At 43.6% G+C, this 22,392-nt stretch overlaps 2 protein-coding genes and 1 pseudogene across 7 annotated transcripts in view; 1 reads left to right on the plus strand and 2 right to left on the minus strand.

Moving 5' to 3' along the window:
• Positions 1-22,392, minus strand: part of LAMTOR4 (late endosomal/lysosomal adaptor, MAPK and MTOR activator 4) — a 50,234-nt gene that overhangs the window by 24,936 nt on the left and 2,906 nt on the right. The gene's annotated exons all lie outside the window — the stretch shown is intronic.
• Positions 1-22,392, minus strand: part of MBLAC1 (metallo-beta-lactamase domain containing 1) — a 57,598-nt gene that overhangs the window by 14,684 nt on the left and 20,522 nt on the right. For 2 of the 6 annotated variants that reach the window (XM_029220355.1, XM_029220358.1), the window contains one exon: positions 15,000-15,385. The exons of 1 other annotated variant lie outside the window; for it this stretch is intronic. The gene's annotated coding sequence lies outside the window, so the exon portion shown is untranslated. Of the gene's footprint in view, positions 1-14,742; positions 14,844-14,999; positions 15,386-22,392 lie in introns of those variants that run through there. 3 more of the 6 variants (XM_029220357.1, XM_029220356.1, XM_029220362.1) reach the window with 3 other exon arrangements.
• LOC114894340 lies at positions 14,106-21,776 on the plus strand (annotated as a pseudogene).

Below are 22,392 nucleotides of genomic sequence, written 5' to 3' on the forward strand. Positions count from 1 at the left end.
CATACTCTATGAATTCCACTGTGTCTGGCTTCTCTATTCAGTATTATATATTTAAGATTCATCCACATTCTCTCATGTAATGGTAGCTCATTCATTTCCACTGTCATATGGTCTTTCGATGTATGATTGTATCACACTATATTTTTACATTCTACTGTTAAGACTGCTATAAAAATTGCTACCATAGGGGGAATTCCCTGGCAGTCTAGAGGTTAGGACTCCGCTTCCACTGCAGGGGGCACGGGTTCCATCCCTGGTTGGAGAACTAAGATCCCATGAAGTACAGATGGTTTACAATGCTGTGTTAATGTCTGCTGTACAGCAAAGTGACTCAGTTATACATATATATACATTATTTTTCATATTCTTTTCCATTATGATTTATCACAGGATACTGAATATAGTCCCCTGTGCTATATGGTAGGACTTGTTGTTTATCCATCCTATATATAACAGGTTTGCATGTAACTTTTGAGTCCATATGAGCATGTGTTTCTGTAGGGTGTCATCTGGCAGTGGTTTCGCTGATCAGAGAGTAGGTGTGTCTTTGACTTACTGGATTCTGCCGATTTTTAAAAAGTGGTTTTACCTGTTTACTCTTTTACCAGCAGTTTCTTGTTGTTCCACATTCTTGCCAGCATTTGATATCATCATTTTAAAATATTTGGCAGGGCTTCCCTGGTGGCGCAGTGGTTGAGAGTCCGCCTGCCGATGCAGGGGACACGGATTCGTGCCCCGGTCTGGGAAGATCCCACATGCCACGGAGCGGCTGGGCCCGTGAGCCATGGCCGCTGAGCCTGTGCGTTCGGAGCCTGTACTCCACAACGGGAGAGGCCATAACAGTGAGAGGCCCGCGTACCACAAAAATAAATAAATAAATTAAATATTTGGGAAAAATTATGGGTGTATAATAGTGGCTCACGCGGTTTTAATTTGAATTTCTCTGATTATTTACAAGAGAACACTAATTTTTTAAGCCTTGGATATTTGGAACCTGATTGACCTGGCACTGCTGGCTGAGTTCATCCTTTCCCCATAGCTCTGCTGTGCATCTTCGTCATAAATCAGGTGTCCATATGTCCATCTGCTTGGGGGCTCTCTATTCTGTTTAGTGAATTTGTCTCTACCAGCACCAATACCACCCAGTCTTCATTACTATCATTTTGTAATAATTCTGGATTTCTGGTGGACAAGACCTACATTTTTTAGGCTCTTGACCCATGTTCACTCCACTTTTCTTTAAAAGGGCTTTGGCAGTTTTTGATATTTTGTGCTTCCATATGAATCTTTTAATCAATCTGTGGAATTACAAAAAAAGAAATTCCTTTTGGGATTTTAATTGTGATTATATTGAATTTGTAGTTCATTTTGGTTTCAAATTAGATACTATGAACATGATATACCGTTCCGTTAATAATATTTTTGTTATTGATTTCTAATGTAATTGCCTTGTGACCAGAGAACACATTTCATATAATTTAAATCTTTTGAGATTTTTGGCCCAGTATACAATCAATTTTGTAAATGTTCCACATGTATATTCTGCAACTGATAGCTTTATTGTTTAAATAGGATGGTTTTTATTTTGGTTCCCGGCCAGGGATCGAACCTACGCCCCCTGCAGTAGAAGCTCAAAGTCTTAACCACTGGACTGCCAGGGAAGTCCCATAAATAGGATGGTTTTTAAATCATGCCGTTCAAATCTCTTACATCATCACTTACTTACATATAACATAATCTTTTGTCTACTTATTTTACCAATTACTGAGAGACATGTATACAAATCTCCCAGAACTGTGAATTTATTTCTCTGAGTATGTGCATATTTTGAACTTCACTTTATTTATTTAATGCCATATTGCTATTTAGAATTATATCAATATAATTCTAGCAATATACTAATTATAGCGATATAATAAATGACATATTCCTGGCAAACTGAACTTATTATCATTATGAAGAAACCTTTCTTATTTCTAGAAATGATATTTGCCTTAAGGTCTATACCAACTTTCTTTGTTACTGTTTGCATGGTTTATCTTTTTATACTAGGTTTGTTTGAATCAGGATTCAAATAAGATACACACAATTGCAATTGGTTGAGTTGTTTCCATTTCTTTTAATAATTATGGTGCTATTCAGATACCTATTGCATATTAGGTGACTTGTAATAGTTTGTGCTTTTTAATGAATTGGTTTATCCCATCTAAGATGTCAAATTAATGTGCATGGAGCTGTTTGTAGTATTTCCTTATTTTACTTTTGATGCTTGCAGAGTCTGTAGTGATAGCCTCTATTTCCTTCCTGGCATTGGTAATTTTTGTCTTCTCCTATTTTTCATTTGATTTTTCTATATTTTCAATCAACTGTGATTAGATACGGAATTTTCAAGAAATTCTTTGGCTTTGTTGGGATCTTTGAAACAATAGATAGATGCCCCTCATTAGGTCTTTAATTATTTCTGGGGAATTCTCAGCTACTATCTCTACAAATGTTTTTTTCTCACTATTTTCTCTAAGTTCAATCAGGTCCCATTTGTTTGTTTTTGCTTTTATTTCATTTACTTTAGGAGATGGATCCAAAAAAACATTGCTGCGATTTATGTCAAAGAGTGTTTTGCCTATGTTTTCCTCTAGGAGTTTTATAAATGAAAAGACAACCTACTAAATGGGGGCAAATATTTGCAAATGAAATGATTAATATGGGATTAATATCCAACATATTAGCTCATAGAGCTCAACATAAAAAAAAACCCAAAATACCCAAACAACCTGATTAAAAAATGGGCAGAACTGAACAGACATTTTTCCAGAGAGGAAATGCAGATGGCCAACAGGCACATGAAAAAATGTTAAACATTACTAATCATCAGGGAAATGCAAATCAAAACCACAGTGAGATACCAACTCGTACTTGTCAGAATGGCTATCATCAAAAGGAACACAAATAACAAATATTGGTGAGGATGTAGAGAAAAGGGAACCCTCGTACACTGTTGGAACATAAACTGGTACAGCCACCGTAGAAAACAGTATGGAGGTTTCTCAAAAAAAAACCAAACAAACAAACTAAAAATAGAACTACCCTATGACCCAGCAATTCCAATCCTGCATATATGTCTGAAAAAAAACCTCAAAACACTAATTTAAAAAGATACATGCACCCCTGTGTTCATAGCAGCATTCTTTACAATTGCCAAGATATGGAAGCAGCGTAAGTGTCCATCGACAGATGAATGGATAAAGAAGATGTGGCACATATATACAATGGAATATTACTCAGCCATAAAAAAGAAACAAAATTGAGTTATTTGTAGTGAGGTGGGTGGACCTAGAGTCTGTCATACAGAGTGAAGTAAGTCAGAAAGAGAAAAACAAATACCGTATGCTAACACATATATATGGAATCTAAAAAAAAAAAAAAGGTCAGAAGAACCTAGAGGCAAGACAGGAATAAAGAAGCAGACCTACTAGAGAATGGACTTGAGGATATGGGGAGGGGGAAGGGTAAGCTGGGACAAAGTGAGAGAGTGGCATGGACATATATACACTACCAAACATAAAATAGAGAGCATATGTTCTTGATTGCATTCCACTGTCTTTTAATTGGTGAGTTTAACCTGTTTACATTTATTGCAATGATAGTTTCTTGTTTCTTCCAACTTGTTTCAAGTTTCACATTTATTGTACTTTCTTTTTTTCTCTTTCCCTACTTTCCAATAGGTGAATCAAATATTTTTCTGATTTAAACATTTTACATTTTATTTTTAGTCTTATATTGGTTACTTATGCTTATTTACCCCAGCTGATTTCTTGTCTTATCAATGTCTCTCTATTTCTCCCTGAACAATACGAGTACTTTAGCATATTCTCACATCCCTTAATCTTACCCAATGCACCACCTCTAGAATGTTGATATTGCCTAGAATTTAGTCATGAGTTATATGAATAAACATATTTTTCTTTTCTAGTGTCCTTGTTTTTTTCTCCTTTTTATTGTGGTATAATTCATGTGAAGTCAAATGCACAGATCTTTTTATTTTTTAAATAGAACTTTATTGGAGTATAATTGCTTCACAATACCATGTTAGTTTCTGTTGCACAACAAAGTCAATCAGCCATATGCATACACATGTCCCCATATCCCCTGTCTCTTGAGCTTCCCTCCCATCCTCCCTATCCCACCCCTCTAGGTCATCACAAAGCACCAAGCCAATCTCCCTGTGCTATGCTGCTGCTTCCCACCAGCCAAATATTTTACATTTGGTAGTGTATATATGTTGATTTAGACAAATGTATATACCCATATAACCATCACCCAATTCAAGATAAAGGACTTTTCAGATCCCCATAAGTTTCTCTCATGCCCCCTTCTAGTCAACCCCCTCCACTGTGCCAACTGCTATTCTGATTTCTGTCACCATAGATTGGTTTATCTCTTCTAGAATTTCTTATTAAATGAATCATATAAAATGAATCTTTTGCTTTTTTCACTCAACCTGATGTTTTTGCAATTCATTCATGTTGTTGGATTTATCAGTAGTTGTTTTCTTTTTATTGCTGAGTGGTATTCAATCGTACGAACATCCCAAACTTGCTTATCTATTCTTCCACTGGTGGATATTTCTTTTTTTCTTTAATTTGGGAATATTATGAATAAGGCTGCTGTGAACATTCTCATGTATGTTTTTGTAAACATGAATAGAATTGCTAGATCATAATTGCTCCAAGTGTGTGCTGGAACTTCTTCACTGAACACCCAAACTTCTACAAAAGCCCTCTCAGCCATAGGTGATGTCAGAGAATTGATGTTCTTTGATGGGGAAATGGTAGGAAACTCTCATTGCATTATGTTTATGACATCACTCCTTTGATTTTACCCTTTTATCTACCTAGGGTCTTGGTCACATACCAGATGTCTAATAAACAACTCCAAGCTTCCACAGACCTATTCATCAGACAGTTCAAGTGGCACAAGATTGTGGCTGTGGGATCAGTTACTGCAATTTGTGTAAGTACACTTCTTCCCACTTGTCCTATCCATCACAGAACTTGAAACAATTACTTTCATCTAGATGGAGGAGGCTGAGGGAAGCTCTCCATTTTGTCATTCCATTTTCCTGTTTCTAATCCAGGTGGTACCATGGTGGGAAAAGTTCTTAGAGAGACAATGAGCACATTCTATCAGATAGGGGTAGCTTTAAACAAGTCCAAAACACTAGCCCAAAAGAGTTTGTTTGAGGGGAAGGCAGAAACCTAAGCTGTCCATGCTTCCTCTTTCCCTAAGTTGTTACATTTCTGCTCCAGCTTACCTGGCTCCTTTCCAGTTCTTAAAACTGAGAAGACCACTGTTACCTTCATACAGTGGTACCTTCTCTAAGGACAACCTGCTCCCTCTCCCTACCTTGCTGCATATGTAAAATTTTCCTTTTCCCCTTGGTTCTGCTGAAAAAAACTTGAATTCTTGGGAATTCCCTGGCAGCCCAGTGGTTAGGACTCTGCACTTCCACTGCAGGGGGCGTGGGTTCGATCCCTGGTCAGGGAAGTAAGATCCCACATGTGGCGTGGCCAAAAAAAAATTTTTTTTAAGTTGAACTCTCCAAAAAGAAGCTTTACCAGGAATAAATAGTGGGAAAAAAGTTAAGAAAAGAAAAAAAGAAAGAAAAAAAGCAAAAATATAAATCTATGTGTTTACAAAGGACAAATCACTTATGTTAAGCAGTTAACAATTGTCTTCAAACTGAGTTGCCTCTACAGCTCCTTTTTCTGAGCATTAGCTTAACCTGTTCACCATTTAGCCTGGAATAAGTTTATGTTATTGCTGTGACTTGTTCTGGTAAAAATGAGAACTTTTCTTGAACATCCTTTGTTGTTTTCTAGTACAACTCAGATCTCTCTCAGAGAATAGGAGATAGGAATTCAGTAGAGAAGTGCTATCTCAGAATAGAGTGTACACCTAAGGGCTATGACCCTGGCAGAGGAAGAGATTATCCCAAGAGATGGCATTTCGTGATTGACTGTACAGCCATAAGCCCTCAGGCCACCCTGCCCTGAGCTTGTGTTCTCCTCCTGCAACCCTCTGACCTCTGTAAATCCTGCTGTATCCCAGGACCTGTTCTCTGACCTGTTCACTTTCTCCCCATCAACCAGGTGGCTCCATACTGAGGTGAAATTCAGTTCCTTCACCTACTGTCCTATACCTGTTAGAACCCAATATCTGCTTCTAACACACCTCCTCTCTCTTATCTCTCTCTCTCTCCCCCATCCCTCTCTCTCTCTCTTCAGTGAAATTGATGTCATCTTTACAGATGAGTTTACCTGAAATCCCTATTAATTACATATCATCTTGTATTATAAGCACCGATTTCCTGTCTGTTACCTTTGGCAGGGCCATTCATCTCCGTATGGCCAGTGCTTAGAACATACTAGGGGCTCATTATATATCAGCTGTATCTAATTAAGGGGGAATGGGAATTCACATTTGTCAAGTATCTAGTATCTAGTGTGTGCTAGGAGATTTAGATATGTGATTTCCTTCTCGCAAGCTTGAATACACTGGTGTGCCTACACTAGTTACTTACTTTTTTTTCTGAGACATCCCTTTAGGTTGCATAGGATTTTAAAAGATATTTTCTGAATGGTTAACAGTAGGGAAATACTATCTAGATACATTCACAGTAACAGATCTACAGAATGAATAACAGGATCACTTTAAGAAGTACACCTTTCTTCCTTCCTGAATAATTCAGTCAAAAGGTTGTTCCGGGGCTTCCCTGGTGGCGCAGTGGTTGAGAGTCTGCCTGGCGATGCAGGGGACGCGGGTTCGGGCCCCGGTCCAGGGGGGATCCCACGTGCCGCGGAGCGGCTGGGCCTGTGGGCCGTGGCCGCTGGGCCTGCGCATCCGGGGCCTGTGCTCCGCGACGGGAGAGGCCACAACAGTGAGAGGCCCGCATACCGCAAAAAAAAAAAAAAAAAGAATAAAAAGGTTGTTCAGGCAAGACTGAGTAAGGAAAGTGGATAAGTGGTGTGGCAGCTTGAATAGGGGTTCCCAGACCCAATTTCCAATGTTGACAGGGGAGGGGGGGGGTTCCCCATACCTCCAACAAGGAATTCTCAGACACCAGAAGGGTGTCTGAGAATTCAACTCAATTCTGATACTACCTACCCAGAGATAGAATCAGATTCCACAGGTGAAGGGCTCAGTCCCACAAGACCACCCTCCACTTCAGATGTCAGTCGCAGGCTTCCAAGCTACCAATTACAAACTGGAGGTTCTGACGACCCCCTCCTCGGGTTCGATTAATTTGCTAGAATAGCTCACAGAACTCAGGAAAACCCGTTTACTCACTAGATTACCTATTTATTATAAAAGGGTATTAAAGGATAGGAATCAACAGCCAGACGAAGACATATACGGGGTGAGGTCCCAAACAAAGGAGCTCCGGTCCCATGGAGCTTGGGACCCCACATGGTGGCACATGGAAGCATTCTGATTCTCCAGAGTAGCAGCTCTCTGGAAAAGGACCAAAAAGCTGTCCTTTTGGTTTTTTAGAGGCTTCATTACATAGTCATGATTGACTAAATCATTGGCCAATGGTGGCTGAGTCAAGCTCAAGTCCCTCTCCCTTGCCCAGAAATCAGGGTGGGATGGATCCCCACCCTCTAATCACCTGGTTGGTTCTCCTGGCAACCAGCCCCTATCCTTAGGTACTTCCAAAAGTCACCTCATTCACATAACAAAAAACACCTTTATCAGGAATTTTATTAGGAAATTTATTAGGAAATTCCAAGGGTTTGGGGAGCTGTGAACTCCCAAATATATATATATATATATATATATATAAAATGTATGTATGTGTGTGTATATATATGCTATATATATTATATATATTTATAACTATCTAAATTTATATATGTCTTATAAATCACATCACACAGCTAATATAGTAGAGATTGGAGATTATGCAGGAAGGCAGTTAAGAAGGGTGGCAGCTGGGGAAGAACAGGAAAAGTTTGGGAAATTGGTTTAATTTCCAATTTCCAGGGAGATTAAGCAAGTAAGTAAATGCATTAAGGATAATGAGAAGCCAGTTTCTCATTGTTGAAGGAGTTACCAATATGGAAAGGAGAAGACTAGAATAGACCCTGAGGTCTTGGGTCAGATTTAGAGAGATAAAGGGAGTTATTTCATAACATTAGAAGGATCAATTCAACAAGAGGACATAACAAACCTAAATGTATATGCTCCTAATAATAGAATTTCAAAATGCATGAAGCAAGAACTTCTTGAACTTCAAAGAAAAATAGGCAAATTCACAATTTTAGTCAGAGGTTTCAGTACCCCTCTATCAATAATTGAAAGTACAACTTGACAGAAGATAAGTTAATGTACAGAAGACTTGAAAAATAGTATCAAACAACTTGACCTAATATACATTTATAGAACACTCCACAGAACAGCAGCAGAATACACGTTCTTTTCAAATACACATGGAACATTCAGCAAAACAGATTGTGTTCTGGATCATAAAACAAGCCTTAATAAATTTAAAATGTTTCAAATAACACAAGGTTATGTTCTTTGGCCACTATTGAAATACATTAGAAATCAATAACAGATAGATTTCTAAAAAATTCTCAAATATTTGGAAACAAAATAACACACTTCTTAATAACCCAATGGATCAAAGGAGAAATCTAAAAGGAAATTAGAAAGTATTTTGAATGGAAGGAAAATTAAACCAGACCTATTAAAATTGCAGGGGACACTCAGAGGGAAATGTAAAGTATTAAATGTCTTTATCAGAAAAGAAGTAAGATCTCAAATCAATGAACTCAGTTTCTACTTCAAGAAACTAGAAAAAGGAGAGCAAATTAAACCCTATGTAAGTAGAAGGAAAAAAATCAGAGCAGAAATAAATAAAATATAAAACAGAAAAATATAGAAAATCAATTAATTGAAAGCTGGTTCTATGAGAAGATCAATACAATTGATTAGCCCCTAGACAAAATAATCAGGAAAAAAGACACAAATTATCAATATCAGGAATGCAAGAGGTATCATCAATACATATTGTACAGATATTAAAATAATAATGAGATAAATTTAAGCCAATAAATTCTATAACTTTGATGTAATTGACAAATTTCTTGAAAGACAAAAACAATAAAAAATAACTCAAAAAGAAATATCAACATGAATAGCCCTATATCTATTGTGGAAATTGAATCTGCAGTTAAAAAATTTTCCTGGGAGAATACATCATTACCAAGTGGGGTTACACTACGTGTATAAGGCTGATACAACATTCAAACATCAATAAGTATAATTCGCCATATTAAAAGCCTAAGAAAGAAAAAATAGATGATCATCTCAATAGATGCAGATAAGGCATTGGATGAAGCTCAACATCTATTCATGATTAAAAGTATTAGCAAACTACAGATAGAAGGGAACTTACTTAAGCTGATATAGCGAGTCTACTTAATCATTCTTTTTTTCTTTATTGGGATATAGTTGTTTTACAAGGTTGTGTTAGTTTCTACTGTCCAGCGAAGTGAATCAGCCATATGTATACATATATCCCCTCTTTTTTGGATTTCCTTCCCATTTAGGTCACCACAGAGCACTAATTAGAGTTCCCTGTGCTATACAGCAGGTTCTCATTAGTTATCTATTTTATACATATTAGTGTATATATACAATGGAATATTGCTCAGTCATAAAAAGGAACGAAACTGGGTCACGTGTAGAGATGTGGATGGACCTGGAGACTGTCATACACAGTGAAGTAAGTCAGAAAGAAAAAAACAAATATCGTATATTAACGCATATATGTGGAAGCTAGAAAAATGGTACAGATGAACCTGCTTACTTAATCATTCTTAATGGTGAAAGACTGAAATCTTTCCCCAAAGATCAGGAACACAGCAAGGATATCTGCTCTCAGCACTCCTCCTCAACATTGTACTGTAAGTCTTTGCCAGTGAAATGAGGAAAGGGAAAAAAAAGTGTACAGTTTGGAAAGGAAGTAATAAAACTTTCATGAAGACATTATTTTCTACATAGAAACACCCAAGAAACCTACAAAAAATCTCCTAGAATTAATAAATATGTTTAGCCCTTGATGCCCTACTCTTGGAGATCTTGTTATGTGAGAAAAATAAGGGCATAATTCTTAAACCACTTGGTATTGGGTTTTCTGTAATTTGCAGCCAAACTATTCCTAGATCATATAACTACCACAGTTGAGCCTTTTATTAAAAATAGGTTTATTTATTTATTTATTTATGGCTGCGTTGGGTCTTCGTTGCTGCGTGTGGGCTTTTTTTTAATTGCGGCGAGCAGGGGCTACTCTTTGTTGCAGTGGGCAGGCTTCTCATTGCGGTTCCTTCTCTTGTGGAGCATGGGCTCTAGGCGTGTGGGCTTCAGTAGCTGTGTCACACAGGCTCAGTAGTTGTGGCACACGGGCTTAGTTGCTCCGCGGCATGGGGGTCTTCCTGGACCAGGACTTGAACCCGTGACCCCTGCATTGGCAGGCAGATTATTAACTACTGCGCCACCAGGGAAGTCCCAAGCCTTTTTTTCTGATGTTTATTTTCTTTTTATAGTTCCCTTTCTGTAAATTGGCCTGTTCATACACTGTGCCTATCTTTCTGCTGGACTATTTGTCTTTTTCATGTTGACTTGTGGCCATGCCTCCTATTTTCTGAATATTAATCCTTTGTTTATGAAATATGTTGCAAATACCATATTCTGTTAATTCTAGGATATGCATCTTTTCACATCTGAAAATCTCTGAAATCGAGATGTGTCTTATAAATTATGGTACCTCACACTGCAGTCATCTGGGGGCAGAGTGGGCATTGCTGTGGTTACCACCTGCGGTATATTTGTCAAGAGGCCAGTGAGGCTTACAGTTCAGAGTCCTTCCCTTGCAAAGATCCCTTTCAAGGCCCTGGGAGGAGGATTAGTAATGTCATGTGCTTTTGTAAAAGTTACAACAGTAAAATATCTCAACCTCAATTTGTTAAGGTCATGTATCTATTACAAGTTCCTCCATGTCAGATGATGTTGGAGTAGTCACAGGAATTTTTTTAGAGCCTGATAAGGGGAATTTGAGTTGAGGAACATTTAGTTTTGATTTAATGTGGTTTTCAGTCATTCCTGTGTATAGTTCAGTTACAGCTAAATGTGTCAGTATAGAAACAGCTTCCAGGAATACTCCTACCCCACACTGTGCCAACTCAGCATCATGGAATGAAGAGACAGCCAGAGGTCCTATCACAATATGAATGTTTCTTATGACACCCAGCACCAGAAGTATGTGGGCGGTGGAGGAGAAACAAGATTTGAAATGGCCTTTCCCTTCTTATCTCGAGAAGGTTGATGCATTGCCACACACTGAATCCACATCCCAGGTGGAAATAAAATAGGGGCAGCAACCAGCTTCATTGGTCCTTTTTATTAGGTGAGTGAAAGCTGACTCTGGTATTTCTCATCAGACCCCTCCTTATATCTTATTGGAACTCAGAAACTCCCAAGAAGACTGGGAAAGTGTGGGATGTGACTGTCATGACTGGCTGAGACCAATCATAATATATTGCATGACAATAATGTATCACCTTTGGCTACATTCTGCTCCAAACGAAAATGGGATCTTGGATAGGCAACCAACAGTGTCTGTCACAAACACCCTCCCCAAGTCTAGACCTCGGGAAACCCACCTGCAGGAAAGTCTGGATCTGCACGAGAGACACACTTATACAGAATCACTGCCTCATGTACACCAGCCCTGAGAGTTCAGAGATGGAGGAAGAGAGAGAAGGACAAGAACCGAGTTCCAGAGTCAACAGGACTCCAAAATTATCACTGCACCAGACTCACACTCCCTAAAATTAGAAAATGATAGCAAATTCCCACCCCTTCGAGCAGTTAGCCCAGAAAACAATGTTCCCAGAGCCCAGTACTGAATACAATCCAGTCTCTGGTTTTGCCGAAGACTGAAGTTGAACTTCAGAGGTGGCTAAAGCCAGGTGAAGAGGGAAAGAAGAGAAAAGCTTCTCAGGTTCAGCCTTACCCGATCACCAGCTGGTCTGCACTGGTTGTCCAACGCCTACAACCTATGAACCTAAATTTCACTGGGAAATTTCTCCCACTGAGAGTGATTTCTCCCATTGAGAGTGATTGTGTCCTGTGCGTACAATCACAGGGTAAATCCACCTCTGCGTGCTGCCTCCTTTTCCAGAGGATGAGGTGTGGGACATTCCCTTCTTTTTGAAAAATGTGGAAATGTACAATAACAAAACCCTGGTCATCAGATCTTACTTGAGGGGCCCATCTTCCCCATGTCATGTCTGTCTAAAACATCTTAATTTTCTGTTCCCCAAGTTCCATGGTCCAGACATCCAATTGCTGCATAAGGTGTGGGTTCTGCAAATGGCAGAACAGAGAGGAATACATCACCATGTCTTGTGTGTAGCAGGCACCTTCTGTGCTCTGTTCAAAGGCTGCGGCCACTGCTTCTTGCAGAGAATTGCTTTATTCCATGAAACATGCCTCCTGGGGGTAGTTTCTCTCTCAGCCCCATTAATTTCACCTTCAGCAGATCCCTGAACTACATCTTGTAGCTCCAAGGCTTTTGCCTCATTTTAGAAATATGCTCCCATTCTTCCCTACTAACTCCTAACTCAAACCTGGGTAATGTTTCCATCAGGGAAAAGGGGGAAGACTCTATGTCCAGACTCCATCACAGGCAAGAGGGGTCAAGGATTTACAAACAAAAGTTGTTGGGTGGGATTTTAAAAGCTATTTTGGTGCCCTGCCTTTCCTTTTCCTGCTGCTCCAAAAGTGAATATGATGGCTGGAGCTCCAGCAGCCTTCTTGGGACCATGAGAGAAGTGCCAAGAGAATCAGAGAGATGTTGCCCTGACATCCTTAAGACACTGAACCAGACACTCATTGTGAGAAAAATAAACCTTTCTTTGCTCACGCCACTGAAGTGGTGTACCTTCTGAATCTTTCTTCCTGCTTATGTTGATTTTATCCAGGAAATATGTAAGGAGAGGCATCTGGGCATCCCCTGTGCCCTGGCGAGACCCAGGAGGGTCAAATGGCCAGGATTATGTATACAACACCTACTCTCTGTGCTTTTAGGAAAGGTTGAGCAAGGGGGTCAAGTTCCTTGACACTAAGATGTAGTCAGAGAACAAACTAGGTGCAGGGTAGGTAAATGCTAGAGACCATCAGATGCTGGTGGGCCATCAGACTGGATTAACTTCCTGCCCTGGGAGGAATTGCTGAGCATTTGTGCTGTGCTTTTGAACCATACGTTTGTTTCCCATGAGGCAAGGCCCACTTAGGCTTGTGCTTACCTGAGACCTGGCTTTTTGTTGGGGGCCTAGAGAGACCTGGAGCGACGGCCCACACCTCCCCAAAACCCCCTTCATCTGTTTGTCTCTCTCCTTTTGCCTCTTGTGCAGGGAAACCCCAGGGCCCCAAGTGTCTAATTCCATCGATTCCAGCTCCTGCTTCTGTGTGTAAAAGAAGTCCTCCTTCCAAATCCAGGATGGAGATGGTAGAGGTCATTTGTAGAAAGAGGAAACAGGAAGGGAAAGGGGGATTCAGTCTGGGTTTTGGAGTCCAGAGAGAGAAGAAGGACTTGTAAAGGGTGGGGAGAGCTAAAGACTGGGGGGTGGGTCCAAGCCTGGACCCCCTTCCTCTGGTGGCAGCAAGAGTGTGTGCGTCCAGGGTGAGCAGAAGGTGGGGCAGGAGCTAGCAGGGACCAGGAGCCAGAAATACTATTTATTGTCCGTGGGAATTTAGCAAAACTCAAAAACACAGGATTTTAAACACAGGATGGTAAGTGGGAGAAGAGGCAAGATAGGAGTAGGGGATTAAGAGTTACAACTACTATGTATAAAATAAATAAGCTACATGGATGTATTGTACAGCACAGGAAATATAGCCAGTGTTTTATAATAACTTTAAATGGAGTATAATCTATAAAAATATCAAATCACCATGTTGTACACCTGAAACTAATGTAATATTGTAAATCAACTATACTTCAATAAATATTATGAAAAATACAAAATAAACACGAGATGGCGTCTGCAGATGTGTGTCATGGTAGCTCAGACACCAGCTTCGGGGTGGCAGCAGCATGATGCAAGGCAGGTGGGATTTCTGCCTGAGACCCACCAGACACTAAGTTTGGTGAACTGAGAACTTCTTCCCAGAAGAAGAGACACAAACACTGATGGGTTCTTCTGGCTTTGCCCACAGATCTTCTACATCAGGCTGTCCTGGCCTGACGGCGCCATCCCTCCGCCCCCAGGGCCCCACCATGCCCACAGATCTTCAGACTCTCTCCCCCAGAAGTTCTCAGACCTGACCCATCTTCTGCACTGGCCTCTGACCCCAGGAGATGGGGGCAACCTTTTGGCCTCCACTAGCCCCCAGACTTCCACCTACCACCTGAGGAATCCTGCCCAGACCAGCTACACCCTGGGAGGCTACCTGGAGGCCATCCTCATCGCCAGAGACCACCAGGGCAGGCCCAAGACCCACGGTGGGGATCTGTTTCGGGCACAGCTGCTGGGGCCTGGCCTGAAGGCAGGCGGCCTCGGAGATGTCAAGGATCTGGAGAATGGGACATACCTGTTGACCTTCCCCCTGCTCTGGGCTGGGCAGACCCAGGTGCAAGTGCAGCTGATCCACTCCAGCGAGGCAGTGTGGGTTCTGCGGGGGTTTGGAGAGCCCAGTGGGCCACAGTTGATTTCATGGGCTATTTCCAGGGACCCACAGGATACGAAGAAACTGTGACTTGCAATGTTAACCCCCTGTTAATTGGGGAGGAATAGTCCACCTGTCACTACAGGGATGACGATTCGGGTGAGCTCTGGTTCTGTGCTCGACTCCCCACGCTGTCCTGCGACCCACTGGTGAGACATTCAAGCGGACGTTACTGGAACGTGACCACACCGTGCAAGGAGGCCCTGCTGGCACAGTAAGGGACCCAGCATTGTCTGGGATGTATTCTGCCTGAGCCCCTACTCTTATCATTCATCTATTCACTTCTATTAAACATGTCTCCTGAGCACCTAACATATACCAGGTCTCACGCTAAGTGCTGACAACTTTCACGTAATAGTTGGCACACCTGCCCAAGTTTTCAGTGAGGGGACATGGGACCTTTTAAAACAAGCACTGTAGTGAGTGCTTAACTGTAGCACACACCGAGTGGTTTGAGGACACGGAGAAAGGGCACCCCACCTGGCATATGGTGATCAGGGCAGGTGACAACTGAGCTGAAGCCTGAAGGAGAGCCACAGACCTCTGGCCAAAGAGAAGTGTCCTGGTCCCTCTGCTGTGCTGACGGCCCCTGCAAGGAGAGATGTCAATTTAGAAATCACCAGGATGTGTGGCTGGGGAGTAAGGAGGATGGATGTGACCCCACTGAGTGAGAAGGGAGCAGAGATCGCAGCCTAGAAGCCGAGCAAAACCAAAGGTGAGAATTGTCCTGGGTCCCAGGGAAGCAAGAATGGGAGTGATGGGGAGGAGGCAGTGAAACCAGGCTGGCTGGCAGTGAGCCCTACTTCCTGCCCCTGGGATCTGAGGCAGGATGAGGGCTAGAGAGACCCCAGGGAGGAAAGAGACATTTTTAAAGATAGGTGCATCTGGTCTCCAGCAGACAGTAGTGGAAGGAGGCAAAAACCGGGTCCCGGGGATGGCCGGGTAGGGGCAGGGCAGAGGTGGAGGGACACCCCCTCTGCGGGTGAAGGGGGAGAAGGGGCTGCGGGGAGAGGCAGAGGTGGTCAGGTGGGAGGGATGCTGCTCTGTGGCCCCAGAGAGCATGGAAGTTATCACTGGCTGCTGCTGGGAGGACCGGAGGTGCTGGCTGGCTCGAAGCACTGAGGCAGCTGAGCTGGAGATCCCCGAGGTGCCAGCTCCACCAGACACCCCTCTCCAGAGGTTCTCAGCATCAACTGGTGAATTTCCACAACATTTACTTCCAACGTGAGGATTCAGCACCAGGAAACCTGGTTCTTTCCAGACCAATTTTTATGCTCCCTTTGGTCAGGAAAAAAGAACCACACATCCTTTTGGCATTGGTCAACTGGAAATAGATCTAAGATTCAGTACAGGAGCCATCTCAGGACGTTGCTCGGAGGTAAAGCCCAGCCACCTCTGGAGCGAGACTGCCTGGGTTCAAATCCCTGCTCCACCTGTTACTATGTTCCAGCTTCTATTCGTGGGATCTCTGGCAAGTTACATAACCTCTCTGCACCTCCGGTCTCTCATTTGTAGACAGGAATAACTTTAGGACCTCCCCTGTCGAGTTGTAGTGAGGAACAAATAAGTTAACGTATGCTACCTGCTTAGATCAGGGACAGCACAGCAGACTCTGTCGGCTCTTATAATCTGATCTCAGGCCTTTGCTGCCGTTGAGCCCCTCCCCCAACCCCCTCTCTGTGCCAGACACTGTCCAAAGCCCTGGAGGTCCTGGGGACAGGAGAGCAGGGCAGCATGGTCCCATCTCTCAGGAGCTGATAGCATGCCGATTGAAGACAGGCATTAAACAGAGAAGCACACATGTGCAAGTGTGTAGTGGACGTGGATTTGCAATCCCAAGGTCAGGTGTTTTCTTTACATCAACTTTAATCCTATTCTGAGGACCTCTGCAGTGGGCTGGTGGGAAGGGTTCCCTTGCCTAGGGTCCTGCAAAGGAACTGACACCCTGACCATCAGGGATCTTTCCTTAGTCTTCTGTCATGCTTGTCACCCCAAAGTGCCCACTGTCCAAGCCTGTGTGGTCTTGGGCTCCAGGATCATCCTTCACCTGCCCCCAAAGCTCTGTCACCTCTATGGGGCACCAGAGCCCCAACAGTCCTAGGGCGGGCCACACTCAGCATCTTTCCAGAGTACAGGAATATTCCCTCCCCTTCCCCCCAAAAGCAAATTCCCCTCTCCTCCTAGGACTCAACCTCTTCAATCAGTCTGTCCCTTCATTCAGTAAATGCACATGAGCACCTATTACATGCATGGTCCTGCTGCAGACACTGGGGATGTGGCAGTGAACAGACAGACAAAAAAGCTTACATATGATTGGAGGAAGGGATGATAAACAGTAAACATAACAATAAGTAAATTACATAGGATGTTAGAAGGAGATATGTACTATGGAAAGTCTTAAATATAGAGGAGGTGAGGATTACGAGTGTGCAGGATGCAGTGTTAAGCAGGGGGTCAGGGTAGAACTCATTAAGGTGACATTTGAGCAAAGACTGTAAGGGGATGAGAGAGTTGGCCAAGGATGTCACTGGGAGAAGCAGAGAGACTGAAACACAGGAGGCCTTGGCCTTGGGCTGGAGTAGCAGAGGTGTCTAAAGTGATTCATTTCTGGATATATTCTGAAGGCAGTGCCCACAGGATGTCCTGAGAGACAGAATGGTCCAAAGAGAGAGAACTGGTGGATGACTGCAGGATTTGAGGCCCGCTCGCCTGAAGGACAGAGTTACCATCTGCTAAAGGGGAAAAAGTACAGGTGAGGCAGGTGGAGACGGGGAGTTTGGTCATGTGTGTCAGACATCAAGCAGAGATGCTGATACATACACAAATCTGGAATTTGGCAGAGAAGTCAGGGCTGGAGATCCAACTGTGGAAGTTAATGTCCGGAGGCCGAGCGAGACCACCAAGGGAGGGAGTGTGACTGGAAAAGAGGAGCAAAGGCTGAGCCCGGACCCTCCAGTATCAAGAGGCTGGGGAGAAGGGGGCTCGTAAAAGGGGCTACCAGGAGAGTGAGGCGCCCTGGCCACCAGGCAAAGAGCGAGTCTCAGGGAGGAGGGAGGGGCCACTGGGCTGATGCAGGGATGACAAAGGCTGAGAAGTGACACTGGATGTTGCCGTTTCTGGTGGGAGTGAAGGTCCAACTGCAGTGGGCTTGGTGAGAGCAACAGTAGAGCTAAAACTTCTTGTAGAAGGCTCCAAGCACCTTCTTGTATTAATTGTGTTTTTCATTTTCTATATTTGGTGATGCTTTGACCTCTTGGGCTAGCTGATTCCCAGAGGGAGCAGACAACTTGCCTTGAGCACAGCTCTGATATGCAACCCACCCCATCCTGAGGCCACCTGGCCACCCTGCCTCCTTTTACCAGGCTCTTGAAGCGGCCCCGACATGCCAGAGCGAGGAACTAGGTAACTGAGGAGCACACCTGTGGCCCAGTGCCCACTGAAAGCATTCAAGCTATCCCAGCCTAAGCTTGCGCAGCTGCTTACCCTTCCTCGCCCATCGCTTCCCGTGAAAACCACAATGAAGGCTTTCACCCACATTCTCCGCCGGCCCCTTGTGCCTCCTGACCAGCCCTGGTGCTTCCCCACGTGGCCCTGCATGGTGTGCCATGCCCCCCACCCTCCCCCATTTAGGAACTGTGAGTAACACACAATCTCTTCAATGGCAACTGTCTCCTGATCTGTTGGCCTCACCAGACCTGAATTAAACCAAAGTCCTGGATATATTTTAAAACAATTCTGCTTTCTGCACTGAGGAAATCCCTGAGGCCATGAAATTCAAAGAATCAGGATCCCTGAACTCCAGCTTCCAATCCCTCCCTAGGCCCCCTATATTGCTCTCTCCCAGGACCCCTGACACAGGACAGATGCCCTTGACATTGAGAACCTCCTTTCCTCCAAGGACCCATCTTTCACCTCAGTCCAGGATTCCTTCTCATCACATATTCCTCTCTTGCCCACTGGTTTCTCTCCAGGAATGTGACAGACAAGGCCCTCCCTCTGGGCATTTCTCCAATCTGGGCGGCGAAGGAGAACAACAGGCGTCTGGGTAAGTGGCACCAGGGTTGGCAGGAAAGGCAGTCCTGACTCCAGGCCGTAGCGTTAGCCTCTTGTGTACTCACTGACTGTTTTGCTCCCAAACAATCGCTTATAGTTCTGTCACCTCAACAACCATGACACCTCCCAGGCCTGAAGCCCTCCGGATTCTACCACCAAAACATGTGGCACTTGCTGTCCTGCTCTGGTCGCTCTTTCTCCACTGCTGACAGCATCCTGGGCTGCCTGGCTGGCCACATCGTCCACATGATGGGGGACTCCACGCTCCGGCAGTGGTGGCAGTATCTGCGGGACACTGTGTCCTGTGAGCAGCCGTGAGGGGAGAGGGCAGGACCGATTTGCTCTCCCTAATCTAGAACATTGCCAGTGACCTCCTAGTTACCAAGTCGGAAGACCTATTCCTAGTTCTCAGTCTCCCCGGCCCCCTGTAGCATTTTGTCTCATTGATTTCCCTTTGGGAACCCTCTCCTTTCTTAGCCGTGTATTGTCACTCTCTGAAGCCTCCTTTCTGACTGAGCTCTCCAACTTGGATTCATCTATTGGTGCCCTTCAGCCGCCCCTGGATGAAGACTTGCCCCAGGCTAGAGATTCTGGGTTGACCAGTTTACGTCCTTGCCCAATGGTGACCAGCCTCATGCCAGAGGGTCCTGAAACCCAGTAAGTTCACTCAGCTGTGTCCCCTGACACAGAGCTAGAAACAACTGAGCAAAGACTGACCAGAAAGGGAGAAAGAAACAGAATGATGTAGTGTTACAGAAGGCGAGAAAGGAAGGTTTCAGAAGAGGCCAACCAGCTTATGGAAATCAAACGCCAGAGAATTGAAAGCAAACTGAATAGGTGTTTGGACGGATAATAGGGAGATCCTTGGCAACCTTGAAAACTTGAGTGGAGGCAGCCCTAAGGTTTAGGGAGAAGGTTTACGTCCTGGGAAATGAGGACTCTTCATTCAAGAGGATGGTGCACGGTCCGATATTAATCCCTAAACCTCCTCTCTCGTCCTCCGCACAGCCCTGAAGCCGGTGGATCTACACACCACGTATCAGACGGGTCCCCTGATGGCCGTGGACACCGCCTGGGGCATATAGTGCGGCACTGACCCGCGCACAGCTGGCCCCTGCGCTCCCTCCGCACATCTGTGGCCGCCCTGCACTCTGTGGTCCAGGAACTGGGGGAACTGGCTGGGGGCCCCCACACCGTGGTGGTGCTGAGCCTGGGCGGCCACTTCACCACCTTCCCTCCGTCCATCTTTGTGTAATGACTGGCAGGGATCCGGGCCGCCTTGGCTGTGCTGCTGGCCCGGGAGCCCCGCACTCTGGTGGTCATCAAACTGGCCAACACCGGCTACAAGTCAGTGTACGGCAGCGACTGGTTCTCCCTCCAGGTGAACCGGCTCCTCCTAGCTGCCTTTGCCAACCTCCGTGTGGCCTTTGTGGACGCCTGGGAAATGACCTCCAGCCTGGCCCTGCCTGACAGCATCCACCCGGGGAAGCGCGTCGTCCGAAATGAGGTGGACTTCTTGCTCTCCCACGTCTGCCCCACCTGAGCGCTCCTGCCGGTCCTGGGGCTGTGGATGGAGAAGCTGGTGTGAGACCAAGCCTGGAAGCCCCTCCCCCTCATCTGTCTGTATGTCTTCTCTCACCGCCCTCTGATGCAGGTCATAATATCCACCAGCAAGAACTGGGATGTGGGTGGTGGCAGGGGAGGGAAGCCTGACAGTCGTCCAATGTATCTTAAAAGCTTTCTCCCCACGTGGAAAAGCCACACTGAGGGGATGAGAGTTGGGGACAGAGCCAGCAACGCCTATTCCATTGGTACATATGAGCATACATGTTGGTCTCTATGTTTAGAGTGTCAAGGAGCCTTGCAAAAATATAAGGGATGGATTCCACTTCAGATATCAGAGCCACCCAAGCGGAAAGCCTGACTCTCTATATAAAGCTTTTTATGGATTGATTTGTAAGATAAACTGTCTCCTAATTGTAAAAAGTAATACATGCTCTTTGTAGAAAGTTTGAAAAAGTACCAAAAAATGAACAAAGAAATCTTTGATTCTCATCCAGAGAGTGAACTGATATGCTTAAGGGGGGTGAATGAGTAGCCAGAACACAGCCTTGCTTTTTTGTTTCTGCTAATAAGAGATTAACGCTGTTTTCCTTATAGGGAATCCACAGATAATGTTTTGATAACTCTTGTCTCACCAGTGAAACATATAGCCGCTATTTTCTAATAGATTTGGTTGAAATGTTAGAGAATCACGTACAGAAGAATCCCTATGGTGTGCTGGCTGCTGTTCCTTGCCTAAGCATTAAAGTCTAGGTGTTTTATAATATTGGAGAAAGAAACAGAGGAATGCAATGGATCCTACATTTTTACATTCACTAAAATTTCTGCTGTGGAACCACTGCGTCCTTATTTCCCCCATGTGAGTCCGATTAAGGATGATCAAAGCTTCCTGTGATGAATCCAGGCATTGCCAGTCAACCAGTGAATCCTGGGCAAAGCAAATGAAACCGACTGCAGACACATTTATAGAAAATCTCTGTGTGCACAGGGTAGCTAGGAACTTTTCTGCTTGTTACACAAATGGTACAGAATTATAGCAGAAAATTAAGGAACAGTTCATGAATCATAAACATAAATTATATTAGGGAAAATTACATTTCCAAAATTAAGTATTGTTATGGTTGTTTCTTTTGGGACTTGTTTATTTCTGTTCCAGTTATTATGTTCTTCTTTCAGATCAATTTTTAAATACATATATTTTTATTTTCTGTAAGATGAACTTAGTGTGTTATGGAGGTTAGATACTAAATAGAGTTTGCTTGTAGATTTTTTGATGATGGCCATTCTGACTGGTGTGAGATGATATCTCATTGTAGTTTTGATTTGCATTTCTCTAATGATTAATGATGTTGAGCATTCTTTCATGTGTTTGTTGGCAGTCTGTATATCTTCTTTGGAGAAATGTCTGTTGAGGTCTTCTGCCCATTTTTGGATTGGGTTGTTTGTTTTTTTGATACTGAGCTGCATGAGCTGCTTGTAAATTTTGGAAATTAATCCTTTGTCAGTTGCTTCACTTGCAAATATTTTCTCCCATTCTGAGGGTTGTCTTTTTGTCTTGTTTATGGTTTCCTTTGCTGTGCAAAAGCATTTAAGTTTCATTAGGTCCCATTTGTTTATTTTTGGTTTTATTTCCATTTCTCTAGGAGGTGGGTCAAAAAGGATCTTGCTGTGTTTATGTCATAGAGTGTTCTGCCTATGTTTACTCTAAGAGTTTTATAGTGTCTAGCCTTACACTTAGGTCTTTAATCCATTTTGAGTTTATTTTTGTGTCTGGTGTTAGGGAGTGTTCTACTTTCATTCCTTTACATGTAGCTGCCCAGTTTTCCCAGCACCACTTATTGAAGAGGCTGTCCTTTCTCCATTGTATATTCTTGCCTCCTTTATCAAAAATAAGGTGACCATTTGTGCATGGGTTTATCTCTGGGGTTTCTATCCTGTTCCATTGATCTATATTTCTGTTTTTGTGCCAGTACCATACTG

The sequence above is a fragment of the Monodon monoceros genome, unplaced genomic scaffold, assembly GCF_005190385.1.
Source record: "Monodon monoceros isolate NGI ecotype Baffin Bay Population unplaced genomic scaffold, NGI_Narwhal_1 Super_Scaffold_13, whole genome shotgun sequence".
In the NCBI taxonomy this organism is placed as follows: domain Eukaryota; kingdom Metazoa; phylum Chordata; class Mammalia; order Artiodactyla; family Monodontidae; genus Monodon; species Monodon monoceros.